At 44.3% G+C, this 6000-nt stretch overlaps 1 pseudogene; it reads left to right on the top strand.

The window, feature by feature from the left end:
* Nucleotides 1-222: 222 nt before the first annotated feature.
* Nucleotides 223-6000, top strand: part of LOC136451118 (uncharacterized) — a 28465-nt pseudogene continuing 22687 nt past the window's right edge.

The raw sequence follows: 6000 nt of genomic DNA, 5'->3' as shown, positions 1-6000 counted from the left end.
GGGCTCTAGGCCGTCGCCCTGCGTGGCCGCGGTTGAACCGAGAGAGTTGGCGCGAGGCGGCGGCGGGGTGCTGGGGACCTGGGGTCGGGCCGCGGAAGCGAGTAGCGAGTAGCGCACGCGCACCAGCCTGGCCCAGTTGAGAAAATTTACGGTGCAGCCTGGATTTCTCTGCCCTTTCCTTCCCTTACTAATTAACATCCTTATTACGTCCACACGCGCCGCCGGACCCTGATCCATCATCCCTATTCCCTCCTGCACTGCCCCAGCCTCCCCCGCCGGCCTCCGTGGCCGCCCAGCCCTCGTATCCTACGCCACTGTTGGTGCGCTGGCAGCCCCGCCTCTGCGACCGCGCCGAACACCGGGATCCCTCAGCCTCTGCAAAAACGGAGTTGACTGTCTTTGAATTCCCGAGTCGATCCGAGGCGTCATCACGTCACGGGGATGCTGAAGCTGAATCAGCTCATGTCCATCAAGCGGCGGAATCGTCGACGGCAGATCCAAACCCGTAGTAAGTAGCAGCATCTCGTCCGTCCATATGATATTTTTCTTGCATTGATGAATATTATAATAGGTTCATCTAAATCGATCTGAGCAGCCTACCCATTGTTTATTTAAGCATATATATATATAGCCTTAGGGCTTCTTTGTATACATGCATTAGCCTAGTGGAACCAGCTAACACCTAATTTTTAGTTTGGTGATTGGTAAGAGACTATTAGCTGGGATCCAAACGGGCTAATTTTTAGCAGCTAAATTTTAGCCGTGTGGGATCCAAATAGAGCCTTACTCTTGAACAAAATTAGCGTGATTTGGGGAGTCTGTACTCTTTTCAAAAAGAAAAGGAAAAATCTAGTTGGTTAACATTTTTTAGTGTTATGTAGAAACAGTTCGGGGTCTCTAAACTTTTAGACGTTCTGATGCTTGCGCTGAAGATTAATTAGATTAACTATTTTTTGCACAGAAGATTAATTTCAATATGAACAAAATTAGATTTCTGTGTGCATTCTTTCCTGACCATGAACTGGTGTGTCGCAGGTGGATCCATTGCTTCATGTGCAAAAAGAAAGGGTTCACCCTGTCAACATGATGAACATTCTCTGGATGGCCAAATAAAGGGATACTCGGGATCAAATCTCCCTGAGGTACAGCATTGATGTTGGAAGATTTACATTGCTCAGTATGACTACTCGGTTTTAAATAGTTGGCTAAGACATTTAGCGGTGGTCTCATCTAGGAGCTCTAAAAAGCTATAGCAGGATATAGTAGAGCTATGTCATTATGCGGTTTTGTCAAACATGAAGATTTTCAATGAATTATGTACAAAAGCATAGAACTAATTAAATTTCATGGACACAAACGTCATAATCATTCCATCAACCAATATAGTCACAGTTATAATCAAAACATTATATTCATTCAACAATAAACAGCTAAGCATTACATAGTTTATATTGAAGTAAAGAACACAATAGAGAGACATAGATTGCACTAATCCAGAACAAAGAATGAATATTTTCTCGGTCATGTTATGTTGGTGGCCTTCATGTTGCAGCCACCGCAAGAAACCATAGGTCGCAACGTGTGATGTTGGTTATCTCAAGTGGAGGCCAACTAGTGCATGAAACCGCTGGCCACGGCCGTCTCTAGTAAGCTTTCATAGGATGCTGCAACTGTTTTTAGAGATGAATGGTGGCCTGGTTAGGGATCCATTAGGACTAAGACTTTGAGTTACTGGCATCGTTTGTAGGTTTTTGGGCCTCCATTGTGAAGGGAATGAAGTAGCCTTGACCCACAGACAAGCGCTAAAAAGTTGTGGCTAACCCAAATAGCGATTTTTGTCAGTGATATCGCATTGTTAGCTATAATAGCGAAAAATTTGGCAATATCGTAGTGTTAGGTCTTTGAAAACTCTATAAGCTTCAGCTATAGTTGGGCTATAGTGGGCTATTTAGAACCATGATTGCTTGATCTGCACAAATTGGTTGACCGATGGTAGCAATTTGAAGTTTTTGAACTTATCTTCTAATGCTTCTATTTTGTGGACTTCTACTCTTCTAAAGAAAAAATTGTCTTGGGTCTAGATCCCCATGTATCTTGTTTCAGCACTTGGCGAGAGCTATTGGCCAATTTTGCTTCTTCTTTTTTTGTGACTGTCGCTTTGTTTATACCTACGAATACCCCTCAAGTTGTAACTTTTTCCTCTCCTCTTCCACGTCTAGCACAAACCATGCCAAGCTTGTCTAGATTAAAATAAGCTTTTATAAAGATAATTTCATGCACCTACCTATGAAAGGCACTTCCCTAGTATTATGCTGGCTGTCGTGCTAGTGCACAGATTTTGATTATCTATATTTGCTAATAATGTGATTGTTGTTGTTTGCCAACTCCTAATGTTTGAAGATTAAGGTTTAGTACATACTCTTAAGCACCCTCAGAATATGATTCCCAACCATGTGCATTGTCCAGTTGTCAAACATGGAGTTATGTTTTTGTAATTTTTTACCAACATCTAGACCGGTTAGAGCAGTAGCTCCATCTCAATCTTTCCTCCTTAAGTCTAGTTTCAAACCATCCATACTATGCTTTCTCAAATGACAATATTGCAAATCATCTTTAGGAATTTATAATAATAAGCGTTTCTTAATACCAAGAGGTTGTCTCAACATTAGGCACTTGCCACAAATATTTACGAGTAAGATGCACTGGGGTCCCTAAACTTGTGAGGGTGTGTCACTTATCGTATGTTTGGTTGGAGGGATGGAACGGGATGGGACGATTCTACGTTCGCTAGTATTTGGTTTAGAAACGAAGTGGAATGGGACGGTCCCAGGAGAGAATATTCCTCGTACATCCGGGATGGATTGATTCCTTGAAATCTCGCAGACGAGGCCGTCCCACGCACATGGTGTCTGTGTTTGTCACTTGTGGAAGAGTCCATCCCTGTGCATGGCAGGTGGGGCCTCAAGTTCGGGCGGCAGCCATGGCACGTGCAAACCTTGGCAGGCGACGGCTGGAGCGTGGCAGGCAGCGCCCATGGTGGGGGGAGCTCAGCAGGCGTCGGCCGAACCTCTGCAGGTGGCGGTCATGGCGGATGGGAGCGACCTCCCTGTGAACTCGACACATGACTTACGTCCATCCTTCCACCGTGAGATCGACGCACGGGCTCCAATCGTCCTTCCTCGCGAGCTGCATGGGGTAGCACCAGCGGCCATTCCTCGAGCCGCGCGCGGGAGAATTGACGGCCCTTCCTCGCCAGCAGTGTGAGGGAGCAGCGGCGGGTTGAGGCCCTTCCCCTCGCAGCGGATCTCCCTGCTCGCCTCGAGCCTCCTTCCTCGTGAGTTTGCGACAATGGATTCGTCTGCCTCTACCTGGAAAATGATAAGGCAGAGTAAAAACAAATAGAAAGAAAAAAAATAAGGATAAAAGTAGAGAGCATGCCACGGAAAACATGTGGGCCCACCTATCAATGTGACTATCGGTGCTGCAAACAACGTCCATCCCATCCCTCTTCATACCTCCAACCAAACAAGAACTGGGACGGTCCCATCTCTCAAATAGGGAGGGAATCGTCCCATCCCACTTAGTCCCTGAACCAAACACACGGTTAGTTTCATCAACTCCAAAAGTGCATTTCTAGGTCCATAAACTTTTTAATCGTTCATCGAAGGTCTAAATCAGCCACACCACATCCTAGGAGCTGACATGACATGCTGATTGTGTAGCAACGTGGATCCTAACATGTGGGACCCACATGTTAGCCTCACCCCTTCCCCCCTCTCTCTTATTCCTTGGCCTAGCTGCCGCTGGTCGGTAGGGTAGAGTTGCGCCGCTTCTGCCCTATCTAGAGCGCCACTGCTGCTGATGGCGGCCTAGCTCGCCAAGCACCCTGCCCTTGACTGAGTCGCCGCTGCTTGTTGTGGGTGTCCGACGATCTAAAAAAATCATCCGTAAGACAAACAATTTCTATCAAAATCGTCCACAACGCGATGGGCGGAGGCGGCTGGGTGCGGTGGCAGGAGGGTGGGAAAGCCGCAGAAGCCCTCTCGTTGTGGTCCGTCAGGGGCACGTCGTCGAGGCGGCCACCTGCGTAAACAAACTCCATGTCTGCCCGACCCAAATTCTGACTTGTGGGCCCTTTTTGAGCATGTTGTGCATATTTTCATAACTTGGTTTCTAAACAAAGTTTATTCCTTATAAAATTTGCTACAACTTTGTTTTAGGTTGCTTAGACATGCATAGACTCTAAGTTGTACTTTTTAAACAGTCAAACCAAAGAGTTCAGGAGTCAAAACTAGTCAAACCATGACTCGAAAACTTAATTAGGCAAAATGATCAACATGAACAGTGTTCCTAATGACCTTCTAAGTATAGCTAAGTTGTTTAAAAATATATTTAGCCATACCACACATTGGTCACACAAGAATAAGCACTGAATGCACTAAAACAATGAAAAACAATTGAAATGTTACTTTTGTTTCATAGCCATGTTTCACACGTTTCATGATCTTGTTGCATCGTACTAACTAACTATGTTCCACAAAAGTGAGTTGCACATGTTGCACTTGGGTGCTGCACACTATTCATTCCATAAAAACAACACTCATGAAATATACAATATGTTGAAATGTTTCGATAACATGTTTCATGTGTTATAAGCTCATGAATGGATGAATGATGCTCATGTTCATGAAATGCAAGTGCAATTATGCAAGCCTAACACCAAGGGTGTTACAGCCTTCCCCCTTATAAAAATCTCGTCCCGAGATTTGGGTTACGAACCATTTGTTATAAAAATCTTCATAAGCTTTTTGTAGATATTCTCCCGTTTCCCAAGTTGCATCTCCCTCATCATGATGATTCCACTGTATCTTGTATGTTTTCACCACACTATTCTGAGTAGCACGTTCTTTAGTGTCTAACACATGGAGTTGCTCACGATACACCAAATCTGATTTGAGTTGGATGCCTCGAGGTTCTATTCTTTCCTCCGGAACACGCAAACTTCTTGAGATGTGATACATGGAAAACTAGGAAGACGGTACTCATTGTCTCAGGTAACTCTAACTTATAAGCTACTGGACCTCTTCTTTCCAAGATCTTGTATGGTCCTACGAATCTAGCGGCAAGCTTTCTTCGGACTCCAAACCTTTTCTTCTTCATTGGCGTGACCTTCAGATAAACATAGTCACCAACTTCAAACACAAGGGTCTCCTTCTGTCTGCATAACTTTTCTGACGTGATTGGGCCGCCTTCATTTTGCTGAATAATATGAACTTTCTTCTCGGCTTCTTCTACAAAGTCAATGCCATAATACCTTCTATCTCCTGGCTCGACCCAATTCAATGGTGTTCTACATTTTCTGCCATACAAGCTTCGAATGGAGCCATCTTGATGCTTTCTTGATAACTATTATTGTAAGAAAACTCAGCTAATGGTAACCATGACTCCCATGATCCCTTAGAAGACAACACAGGCTCTTAACATATCCTCCAAAACAGCATTCACTCGTTCAGTCTGACCATCTGTCTGAGGATGATAAGCGGTACTACGAATCAAACTAGTTCCTAAGCCTTTGTGTAAATGTTCCCAAAAGTGAGCCGTGAACTGTGGCCCTCTATCAGATACTATAGTCTTTGGTATACCATGCAACCTCACAATTTCTGATATACTTCTGGCATATTGAGGTGGTCGATATTCTGTCTTGACAGGCAAGAAATGAGCGGTCTTGGTAAGAGGTCCACAATACCCAAATCGAATCATGTCCTTTTGAGTAGTGGGCAAACCCGAGATAAAATCCATACTTATATCATCCCACTTCCAACTAGGATGGACAAAGGTTGCAACAAACTAGCAGGTTTCATATGAATAGCTTTCACTCTACAACATGTGTCACATCTGGCAACATATGCTGTAATTTCTTTCTTCATTTTGGTCCACCAATAACGAGGTCTTAGTTCTTGATACATCTTACTACTTCCGGATGGATAGATAGCTTAGAAA

This window comes from Miscanthus floridulus, chromosome 5 (assembly GCF_019320115.1).
Source record: "Miscanthus floridulus cultivar M001 chromosome 5, ASM1932011v1, whole genome shotgun sequence".
In the NCBI taxonomy this organism is placed as follows: Eukaryota; Viridiplantae; Streptophyta; class Magnoliopsida; order Poales; family Poaceae; genus Miscanthus; species Miscanthus floridulus.
This window is presented reverse-complemented; position numbering and strand designations above follow the sequence as displayed.